We start from the raw sequence: 12,309 nt of genomic DNA, 5'->3' as shown, positions 1-12,309 counted from the left end.
TGTATATCTGACTTTGTAATAGAAAATAAATACATCTTTTTTAAAAAAAAGTCTTTCTTTCCTCTCTGTAAATCTGCCTTTCCAATAAAAATAAATAAATCTTTAAAAAATAATAATAATCATTAGTGGAGCTGCAATTCAAACCCAAGTACCAAGTTGGTCCCAAGTAGTATTTTAACGGCTACACCAAACAGTGCCTTTGATTTGTTATTTTGCAATTTCTTAATCCTCACCCTCACAGAAAAAAAAAAAAAAAACAGAAAAATATTTTTCTATCTACCATTTATTTACCCCCACAGGAAAATTAAGGCACAGAGAAATTAAAATTGTATTAAGATACATGGTCTGACATGGAAAAGGCAGACTATAATCAGATTTGGTGTCTTAATTGTAATAGCAAACCACGTTTGCAGGAAACACACTTGTGTGTATCTTCCCTAGCTACTGTGAGGTAAGATGGCCACCATATGTACCCCAGAGCCTCAAGAAATAAGAATTATTGTCATGAAAGCAAAGAGTGCTCCTATGTAGTTCAGACCACACTTCCTACCCTAAAGTGCTACATACAAATACATGGGAGGAGGAGTTTTAGACTTGGAAGATTTTGTAGGAACTCTGGACTATGGGAGCTAACTCCATTAAGTCTGGGAAGAACCGCTGTTCCAGATGCCTGCTTACGCCAGTTATCAGAGATCTTCTGCGTCCTGCCAGCCTGTCACAGCTCCTCTGCTTTATTAGGGGATATGATGAGGCAGAGAGGAGGGTGAGAGTGCCAGGACTGAAGTGGCACTCTCAGGCCTGCTGGATTTACTTTGCTAGTTACCAAACACTCAACAAGCACCTGCTATTGGCTGGGCCCCCTCTGAAGCCCTGAGATCCAGAACTGAGTGATATGGGTCTTTGAAGGATTAGTGATATACAGACATGTCTTCAGCTAACAAGTGAAATATTACCACTACAGCAGGGATGGGACAAGTGGACAAAGAAAGTTACCTGTTCCAGGTTCCCTGACTCAGTGACCTCAGACAATTGGGGCTTTAAAGTCACCTAAGAAGCTACAGGAGCATAGTACAGTTTACTTTGTCATTAAAGAAAAAAAAAAAGTGGTTAAGGGCAGGCGCCTTGGTGTAGTAGGCTAAGCCTCCACCACCAGTGCTGGCATCCCATGTAGGTGGGTGCTGGTCTCTCGGTCTCTCTCTCGCTCTCGCTCTTTCTCCTTTTTCTGTAAATCGGCCTTTCAAATGAAAATAAAATACATCTTTCAAAAATAAAGTAGCTCTTAGGAATGTAAAACTTGGAAATTTTTTACTTTCTATCATTAAGCCAAATGAGTTTTAAACAAAGACTACTATTGCAAACAAAGTTGTGCTTCATTTTCCCTCAATCTTTCCTAAGGGCTAAATTCTACATTGTCCCAATTTCTCATTTCCACCCTACCCCACGTCTGCATTTTCTTTTGTGATACTATTACAAGTGACATGCAAGTAAATATATATATTTCAGAAAGTCTGTGGAAAATAAAAATAAAATATGAATTTACTACCACCCCCCCACACACAAAGTGAAATTCCCATGTGCTCGGCTATGGCCACAGAGTAACCCGGGGATACCTGGACCCATTTCCTGGTCTGCAAGTGGAGAGTTTGGATTGCCTGACACTGATCGAGTTCACCCCAGGTTCCAGGTTACTATAGACACCAGGAAAGAGTGACTCCTGTACTGGCACACCACCCACTGTTCATTCATAAAACAACTTACTCCTTCCTTTCCATCTGCCAGCAGCCAGAAGTGAACCAGAATGGGTGCACTCAACTCCACCAAGGAGCTATGGGAAAAGGAACCATCACAGGGCACATGTGTTCTCCTGAGGTCCGGTCCACTGGTGCAGTGCCACCAGCTCTTCACAATGCAATAAGACACACAGTCTTGGACATGAGGCCAGCAAGGCCATCACAGAGAGAAGATCCCTGTGTGTGTGGCAGCCACAGGGTACAGCAAGCCTGACCCCCACAGTGTTGAACGGCTACAGCACGCAGAAAGCCTTCAATCTGCTTCAGAGGAGCTAGCTGGGTACCCTCTGGGGCTATCAAAATTCTGAATTCTTACTAGGCTGGTAAAGATTCCACTTATACATTCTTTGAGGTTATCCTCATGGATCCATTCTATAAACTACCAAAAGACACAGTGACACCTGGTGAATCACCATGCCAGTCTGCAAGTACAGGGAAATGCATGTGCCACCATGTGCAGACTGCAAGTGCCAAGGCCTTAGAAAGGCAACAAGTTGGTGGTCCTCGTGCAGCCTGCAGCAGATGCTGTACCCTCCAGCTGCATTCTCACTGCTAACACAAGCAATGCTTGTGAAATTAATACCCAATCAGCAATTTAAGAGAATCATAAATGAAATTCTTTTAGAAATGAATTAAAAGGCTTATTTCAGCACTGCCTTCTCCAGCTCTTTGGAGTCATGCGTGAAAACCACTTGATAGCAATGGCAAACACTCACTGGATTTTTTCATCATTTGCATCTTCTGGGATGGGTCTGATGTCCTTCTGGGCAGGCCATCTCTAGTAAAGCAACAAAAATGTAGATACTGAATTGTCTAATGGCTTCATGCATGTCTACTAGATGAGCCCAGGAAGGCTGGGGGATAACTCATTACAGGCACTGGAGTAGGGCAGGGACTCCCCAGCGAAGCCAGGCTGGTGGGGGATGCTTACTGGAAATGGAGGGCCACATGAACAGAGGTCTTACTCACGAAGTAAAAGGCACTTACAATTTCTAAATCGTTCTACCTGAGCATAACTACAGTGAGACACAGCTAGCTCCTCAATGACATGGAGCACTGCTTGCAGCCATGATTGGCGGACTGGTCCCTAGACCAGCAGCAGTGGCATCTGGAAACATGTCAGATATGTAAACAATCAGTTGCTACCTGCCCCAAGGTGCTTACCTCCCATACTCCAGCGAGGTTGGGAGGAACAGCACTAGCAGTTGTAACCAGCTGTCCAGGTGATCCGATAAAAGCTGAAATTTGAGAGCACTAACTGAAGCTGATAAACACCCAAGGTCATGGGAACACAGCTGGGTTGACCTGTGTCTCACAGCTCTTTACGTAACTGAGGTGGCTCCCCACCAACTATACCTACTCTGGTTACTTTTGCCAACTGGCAAAAGCCCCAAACACCAATCTGCTTTAGTATATTCCTTTTTCCACTTTCTCAGGCAAACTGTGTGTGCCTCACTTTCTATCACCAACAAGGGGATAATGATAAGATTCATCTCTTAGAGATGAGGTCTGAGAAACTATCTGGCATCTGGTCAACTCTCAACCAAATGTGAATCTGTATGATTACTACATCTCTGCCAAAAGGTCTAATCCATACTAAAAATACAACAAAAATAAAACTTGCTTCTTGCTGCATACTCACCCCCTGACTTGTTCTACTCCCTTCATTCTATAGCGTGCGCGCGCGCCCTCTCTCTCTCACTCTCTCACTCTCTCTCTTACTTTTATTGGACAGATCAGATTTATGGAGAGGAGAGACAAACTTCTTCCATCTGCTGGTTCACTCCCCAAATGACCACAACAACCGGGCTGAGCCAATCCAAAGCCAGGAGCAAGAAGTTTCTTCCAGGTCTCCCACATAGGTGCAGGGTCCCAAGGCTTCGGGTCATCCAGCTATAAGCAGGGATCTGGATGGGAAATGGAACAGCCAGAACATCAACTGGTGCCCATATGGGATTTCGGCATTTGGAACATTAGGATTTAGCCATTCAGCCACTGCACTGGACCCCACTCTATAGTTCTAAGTCAGGATATTCAGGACCAACAAAGACTGTACCTGGCTCCTGCTTCTAGTATTTACTTGTTCAATAGACAAACTAAGCACCCTTTCATGCCTACCCACCAAAGTGCAAAGAAATCCACGTTGTTAGATTGCACAGCCTTCAACCAGAACTTTCTGAAAAAAATATGTACAACTCTGGGCCAAAGGTCTCCCAACACACAGGAGAAACCTGATGAACATTAACAACAGTTCATGTTTCTATTGTGAAGCACTCCAAGCCTTACAAATTTAAACTTACGAAGTTCTCTCAGCAGTCCTGCAAGGCAAATTACTACTCACCAAACAGCTGAGAAGCTAAGGAAGGCATGGCAGTCTATATAACTCATGCAAGGTGAGAACAAGATCCAAACCCAAGCAGACTGAGTCCAGAGTCAGGGACCTCCCCCACTGCACTCTAATTTAGAGAGCTACTAGCTATCCAGGTATCTGCTGGCCATCTCTCACTGATCCCAAACCAATGAGTTAAATACACTGAGGTTTATAGGCACCACAGCCGCAATCAAGGGATTCAGTATCGCGTCCTCACAGCCCCAGATAGAAATGCCAACTACACTTAGTTTCTTCAGTCCCTTCTCTCCACCCAAATCTAATCCCATCCATGTCAGATGAAAACTCACCAAGCAGGATTTCTCTCTTCTCACAACTCCCCTGGCACCTCATCACTTAACCCCTAATTATATACCATCTGTCACATAGAGTTCTCTAATTGTTTCTTGTATATTAGTGTTTTCTTCCCCACTCAACTGGAAAATTCTATACACAGAAAGTAACCATACTTTCTGTGAAATTCAACAAAACCAGGCATAAGCATGGGCTTTCCTAGGCAGACTTAGCAAGTGCCACACTGTTCCTTGGCTAGCTAATTCACATGGCTTTTGCTGACACTTCTTTGCTACCAATTCTGACAAATAGATGAAAGTATGGCCCTTATGCTGTTTATAGCTGGTATCAGGCAGGTGTGACACCAGCATTCACCATGTAGCAACTCTATTTCAAGCTTGTGTCTCCTACAAGATCTCTTCTAAATCCTAAGGCAGCCTTGCAAGAGAGTATATTACTTAAGGAGGAACCTTCGGCTGCCAGAAGTCAGTCGAGTGACCAATGTCACTTAAGGTTGGTGAGGAAAGAAAGGAGACTTTAAGGGATGCCCCAAAGCTCCTATCTGCCTACCCAGAGGTGGGAAAAAAGATGCAAAGACTCAAATTCACCTCAAAGCAAAGCACATTACTTTTCAATTATACCTGTGTATGTATATGAACTCTCCTCAAAACATACATTATTTTCCTAACTGCACACACACCCCTACATATATACACACACATATATGTTATCATGACAGGAAATGTTTAAACTTGATTAAAAATCGTGTCAGAGGCTAGCATAACATAGCAGGTAAAGCTGCAGCCCACGCCGCGAGCATTCTATAGGGGCACTAGTTCACGTGCAACTGCTCCTCTTCCATCTAGCCCCCTGTCAAAGCTCTAAGAGAAGAAGTAGAGTATGGCCCAAGTATCTGGATCCCTACCACTTACAAGGAAGACCCCTATCACCTAGGAGAAAACCACAATAAAGCTCCCGGCACAGGGCTGCCACTGTGGCCACCTGGGGAATGAATCAGCACACAGAAGATCTCTCCCTCACTCTCTGTAACTCTTTCAAATAAACAATCTTTTATTTTGAAGATTTCTTTTAAGGTTTATTTATTTTTATTGCAAAGTCAGATATATAGACAGAAGGAGAGACAGAGAGGAAGATTTTCCATCCATTGATTCACTCCCCAAGCGACCGCAACAGCCGGTGCTGAGCAGATCCAAAGCCAGGAGCCAGGAACTTCTTCCAGGTCTCCCACATGGGTACAGGGTCCCAAGGCCTTGGACCATCCTCAACTGATTTCCCAGGCCACAAACAGGGATCTGGATGGGAAGCAGGGCTGCTGCGATTAGAACCGGCACCCATATGGGATCCTGGTGCATTCAAGGCGAGGACTTTCGTCACTAGGCCACCGTGCCGGGCCCCACACCTTTTTAAAAATGTCATTTTAAAAAGATAGGATAATAACTGCATTCATGGATAAAATTATAATATCAAGATTCTTAAAATATTAATTTTTCCCCATTAGCCTACACTAGATGCAATCCAATTGCTTTTCCTAAACTCTTTTGAAAATATAAGATTCATTTCAAAATGAATATGAAGGGTAAAGACTGACAAGTTACCAAGTCACAGTCTGGAAAAAAACAAAGGAGGGTCTCACCCTGCCATATCAAACATGCTACAAAACAGTAACAATAAAAAAAAAAATTGAGAGGCAGCTATTCAGCACAACACTTAAGACAATGCTTGGGACATCCACATCTCATATCACAGCACCTGGGTTCAAGTCCCAGTTCCACCCCTAATTCCAGCTTTTGGCTAACTTGAACCCTAGGAGGCAGCAGCTGATGGCACACTCAGTCCTTGCCACTCATGTGGGAGGCCCAGATGGAGTTTCCACCTCCTAGCTTTGACCTACCTAAACCAGTCCCAGATGCTGCAGGCATTTGAGGAATAAACAAGTAGATGAAAGTTCTCTGTATTACAAATGAACAAAATATTAAGAATAATTATAGTAACAGTATTTTGATATAAAAACATGTACAACTGGGACATATGGAGAACTACAAAATAGAATTCCATGAACACTTTTAAGATCAGGATATCGAGTCTAATGGAGTTCCAAATTCAGATGTTAAAAATTTTCTGAAGATGAGACAGCAATGATGTTTGCACAACAATACAAATGTGCTTACTATCACTGAATCACATGCTCAAAAGTGGTTAAGGGGTCAACTTTACACTGTATATATTTCACCACAATTTTTAAAAAGTTAAGTCTTATGCAAATGAGAAGAGCCAGATACCAAAAAAGAACCAAGCTGTAGAATCAGTCCACTGAGACAAAATTCTAGGATGGCTAACTCCCAATCCTCACTGCCTGCCTGAGGCTGGGGACCGGGGCAGAATTGACCAAAAAGAGCCTGAGGGGAGCTCTCCATTCAGTAGTGTGGCTCTGGTGGATTCACGGGTCAGTACACCTGTCATACATAAGCAAACTGCACACTTTAAATGAATTTAATTTACATGTGGAAATTACAACTCTCAATAAGGTTATGTATATGTGTGGGAAGTCAGTGAAGAATAAAAAGCTGCTCCACAAGAAATAAGAGAGGAAGAATGCTAGAAGGGAAACTGTCCCACAAAATAAAAAGGACAAACTAAAGCTGGGTTCCATTCTCAGGTCATACATTAAAACGAGTCTCAAATACAGTAAAAACTTCCATGTAGAAGATAAAATTTAAACACTGATAGAATGTCCTCTTCATCCTAGAGTAAGGAAGATCATTCTAAGGCTCCTGAAGAGCAACATTACACAAGGTGTAACGGCTTTGGGTCAAATCAAAATGAAGCATTCCCACAAGGTTCTACTAAGGTAACAGACAGGTGGGATCTAGAATACTGTAGGAAACATCTGTAAATCAACCCATCAGAAAAGCAGATTAAGACTGGCCAAAGAAACTGGCAGCACTAACAAACACATTATAAGAGCTCCAACTCCCTAAGAGAGCACATAAATTTACATTAAGAGTGTAACATCTCTTTGTTACCACTAAATATTTAGTAAAATGAGGAAAATGAATAACATTGGACATTAGCAGAGATCTGAGTAATCAAGAGCCCTCAGGCAAGGCTGTAAGCACAACTTGGAGAGTCTTGTAGCTCTCAGCTTTCCCCATCATCAGAACCTCAAGCCCAGCATGTTAGAACTCAGACTAAGCATGCTAGAACACAAATCCACAATCTGCATTTCTAACAAATTCCTGGACGAGACTGCTATCTATGCTGGTTACAACCCACACTCTGAGAACCACTGACCTTGAGCTATACTCTCAACTACCCTGAGGAGAGTAAGACAGAATGCCCACTGGTTTCACTTGTTGTAGCAGGAGCAGAGTTTAGCTTACCACCAAGAGTATGAGGAAATTTTTCTAAAACACAAGCATGGGAAGAAATCAGGACCTCAGAATCCACCACAGCTGCTAAGAACTAAGTTCTCACTCTCTGGTATATCATTTAGAAAGAAGTTCAGTCTGGCTTTTGGCTGTGTCTGTGTCTATGTCTGTGTTTCCCTCTTGGGTGTCCCTCTGTGACTGCACATTTGTACACATCTGTTCCTGTGCTTGTGTCTATACATGACGATAAAGAGGACTTGGAGGGGAAAGAGAGCAGAGCAAGGTATACAGGCAACCAAGCCACACTTGTTCATTATTCACTCACTTTGGTTTTACTGAAACCAGAAGTCACAGTTATTAAACTGCAGCCTCACCAGCCTTTCTCTTCCCCTTTCTTCACTGCCACGCCTCCTCCACCACCACCATTATCCATTAATGCTCCCCAAAACTCCACTCAAAGAGAACTGAGCCACAATAAGGCCACTGGTGATTGGATAGCTTCAAGGTGATGGCAGTTATTGGAATATAATAGGAGACACTAAACAATCATCTATATTCCAATCCAAGAGCCTCTAACAGGAAAATTAAAATCTTTGAAGCATACCATGGCACTTTTTCCAGAAGAGAATGCTGTGACCATAGCTATCAGCCAGAAAAGTAAAGACAAAGCCATCTACAATGTGCCTTGCCCTAACAGGAACTATGAACTTTGTTGAACAGTCACTGAGCAGCTAGCCTTACAAAATACTGGGTAGGTCTAAGGGGACAATCAGAACATAAAAATCACCAACAATCAAATTTACGTGAGAAAACACAATAGGTTCTCTAGTAGCAGCTTTAAATAAGCAAGCCTGTGCCAGGAACATATATCCTTAGGGTAAAAAGAAATTGCTATTTGGAAAAAGGAACAGAACAGTGAGGGTAAGAAACAGATGAGTGCAGCTGCTACACATGTACCTTCCTCCAGGAGCCCTTATCCTCACACACATTCTAACATCCAAATCACTGCTTTACATTAAGAGTACAAAGTGGTTTCCTCTATGCACTGGATGATAAAAGATTAGAAATTCCATGGAGTCTTCCTAAAATGCTTTTTACAAAATAGTTTTGTAAATTAAAGGATATTTAATATGCAACAGGAGTACTTTTTAGTTTTAAAAACACGTATACCAACAGCTCTATGTAGGAGTCCTTTAGATTTTCTTGAGATAGATTAGCAAAGTACGCCTGTTTTTCAGGTCCTGAGATACAGGATTCGCCATAATCAAAAAGCAAAAGGATTTAACCAGAAAAATAAATGAATTGTGCTTTCAAATTAAGACTGAAAGTCTATAGCCAAACATGTCTTTAGTCAACAAAACTGAAAAAAAAATAGAGTTCTTTAAGGGTCAGAGATCTTTAGGTATTTCTGTGTAGACTTTGTTCTAACTCCATTTATAAACTTAAAACAGATGAGTAATACAATAATTATTGACAAGCTTTTTCATTATGAAGAATCTTAAACTTCAGCTGAACAAGCACTTGCCATGTACTATAAGTCAGGCACTATGCAAAGATGCTCCGGATTCTTCAATGAATGAAGTATTACCTAATGATAGTTTAACCTGCCCTTTGAATTAATTTCTCTTCAAAAAAATAATGTTTCCAGATATCTGGGGGGGAAAAGGCCCCTATAAGCTTTGAAGAACTGCAGAAATATCTTACTGTTTTGGTGAAGGAAGGAAGAAGAGAGAAAGGGAGGGAGGGAGGAGTCATGGCTCTAAAGAAGAAATGGAAGAACGTGATTTTGCTGCTTTGCATACCGTTATCCCTCTGCACAACCGCTAACTACTTAAACTGCTTGGTAGCCAGCAGCCACCTCCTGCTACTCAGCAGGTCACAGCGATACAGAAACTCAAAAACTAGAAACTGATCGTCCAAGAGCAGCAGAAAGATGAAACTTAAAGGACCAGGCCCTCCATACCTCAGAAAGAATTAAAATCAGGAAAGGGAAGCCGCTACAGGCAGAAGGTAGCGCTCTGAGACTCCCCCAGAGCTGGCACCTCTGACAGCAGGCACAGGCTGCACTGGCTTGCTCCGCCAAGGCATGGCTTCAGAGCTGGAAGAATGCCACCTGCTGAATCACCAAACATCCTGGGCTTCCCTTGGAGCACTGACCAGAAACACTCCCATGCCGGGACAGGCTTCTCCCATGGGCGTCTTACACCCTTACCACCCGAACCAATGAAAAGCCGGCCCTCCCTCCTGCACAGGCCCAAACAGCAGCCAACCTTATTACGTCTGAGCAGTCCTCGGCGACTCCAAGCGCATCGCATTCCGACGTCACCAGCCCCACTCCTCTCGTTTTGCCCACTCAGTCCTCTCTGAAAGCTCAACTGCGTGGTGCCAGAAAGCGTGGGGTGTTCACAGCACACCACCGCAGGCACTCACCACTTTCACATCCAAGCAACCAACCAGAAACACCCCAAAATCTAAAAGCAAAATAACCTGAATACACACCTTGAAGGGTTCAGGAAGGTAACTGCCAAGGGAACTGAAATAGCAGGCACCGCCCCCCCCCCAAAGACACAGAAAATAAACTTCCCTTGCCCGAAGGCAGATCGCACTTTGGCTTTCCTAAGCGTTAGCCGCTGTAGTCGGTATCATTTGAAGGTGAAAAGAACCACCTGAGAAGCACCTGTCTGGATTCTCTTCGTTCCCTCCAGCCACGGCAACTCCTACCCCGATTTTTACCGGCAACACCCAACAGGGAAACAAGCGTTAACCAGAAACGCGCCAGCTGACTCCGTTAGCGGGACCGGGGTACCCCACTCGACCACAGGAGGAAGCCACAAGCCCCAGGCTTGGCTTGAGAGGTGGGAGAGGCGGCCGCTGCTGTGGCTGCTGTGGCTGCTTTGCCCTTGACGAGGCAACTCGCGATCGCGCAGACCCCCGCAACTCGAGAGGCCAGCAGCGTCCAGGAGACAAGCGCTAGATCTGAACTGCGCCCCCCGGGGACCTCCAGGCCTTACCCCTAAGCATCCCCAGTCGGAGTCGGGGGCAGCCGGCGAGGTCTCCGCGCCGCGCGCGCCGGGGAGCTGGGACGCGGCCTGGAGAGCAAAGCTCCCTCCTCGGAGAAGTGGGGTCCCACCTGTCCTGACGTCGCGGGGCACCGAGGGGCCGCGACAGGGGGATCCGACACCATGGACGCCTGGGCGACCGTGATCCGACCCCCGCGGTACCAACTGTCAAGCCGCCGCCCGGGCCGTGGGGGTGGGGCCGTGCTGTGGACTTGGCCCCTGGGGTGTCGGGACCCTGGCGGGGGACCCTCCGCCCGAAAACACCTCCCCGCCAGCTTCCCTGGCCGCACCAGGTTCCGCCCGCCCCAATGTGACTCCAGGCAGCCTTCCAGTCCGCACGCAGCACCTCTGAAAAAGTGCCCACGGATGTCCCCGCCTTCCTCCCCGCCCCGACACGGCCAGGGATGCCCGCCCCCTCCGAGCCCCGCGTCCCCGCCGCCGGGCCGGCCCCCGCGCCCACCCCCGGGAGCCGCAAGCACCGGTGGAGCTCCCGCCAGGTAGGCGCGCGGCGCCGCGCGGGCTGAGCTCACGCCCCCTCGCCCCAAGGGCTGCCCGCCGCTCGGCCGCCCCAGGCCGGGCCCGCGCCACCCGTGTCCCGTCGCGCCCACCCCGGCCCCCGCCCCCGACCCCACGACTCACTCGCTTCGGAGTCGCGGCAGCCGCCGGAATTCCGCTCGCCGAGGCCCCCACCCCCCAACAGCCGCGGAACGAAAAATCCGGGGCAGAGCAGCGTCGGGGCTTCGCGCTCTGAGGCCCGGCTCGTCGGGCGCCAGACAGAGCCGCCCGTCCGGGCCGGCCCTCGGTGGTGTTCGCGTCCTGCCCGCCGCCGCTGCCCGGCCGCTGCCTGGCTCGCCAGTGCGAACGCTTCCGACTTGCCACCGCGAGCCTTCCCGGGCTGCGGAGCATGCCCAGTCCGCGGCCGAGCCGGCCCGGCTTCCCGCGCGACCAGAGTCCGCTCCTCCGGGTGTTCGAGAAGGCCGGGGGTGAGGGGAGGGCCGGGCTGGCCGGGCGGGGTCCGCGGGGGACCACTGGGGGTTCCTCACCGGACTCTGAGGGACGCGGTCGGGACGAAGGACACTCGGACCACCCCCTCCCTTTTATTCGGCCTCTAACGGACAGGAACCTGAGGGGACCAGGACTTTCCTCAGGCAGGAGCGGAAGGCCCGGGCGTTCGCGTTTCAGTGAGAGCAGCCCCGGGGCTGGCTTTGACGGTTAGGGACGGCCGGCAAGCTGAGCAGCCGGGCGGGAGCCGGTTGGCGGGGCACGAGTTTGTGAAGTAGTGTTGGATTTTTCCGGCCCAGGGGCTGCGACGTTGGTGACTCCCTCCCGATGGGTCAGCCATTTAAAACGGACGGTCCTGAAACCCTTCGGCCTGCTTTCAAGCCTCTCTGCATTAAATTCGAATCTTC

General features: G+C 47.1%; 1 protein-coding gene across 4 annotated transcripts in view; it reads right to left on the bottom strand.

The window, feature by feature from the left end:
• SGMS1 (sphingomyelin synthase 1) overlaps positions 1-11,646 on the bottom strand; it is a 285,858-nt gene extending 274,212 nt beyond the window's left edge. For 2 of the 4 annotated variants that reach the window (XM_058671229.1, XM_058671232.1), the window contains exon 1: positions 11,540-11,646. The gene's annotated coding sequence lies outside the window, so the exon portion shown is untranslated. Of the gene's footprint in view, positions 1-10,518; positions 10,834-10,971; positions 11,156-11,539 lie in introns of those variants that run through there. The other 2 variants (XM_058671231.1, XM_058671230.1) reach the window with 2 other exon arrangements.
• Between the last annotated feature and the right edge of the window lie 663 nt (positions 11,647-12,309).

This window comes from Ochotona princeps, chromosome 13, assembly GCF_030435755.1.
Source record: "Ochotona princeps isolate mOchPri1 chromosome 13, mOchPri1.hap1, whole genome shotgun sequence".
NCBI lineage: Eukaryota > Metazoa > Chordata > Mammalia > Lagomorpha > Ochotonidae > Ochotona > Ochotona princeps.
Note: the sequence above shows the minus strand (reverse complement) of the source record. Positions and strands in the feature narration are given on the sequence as shown.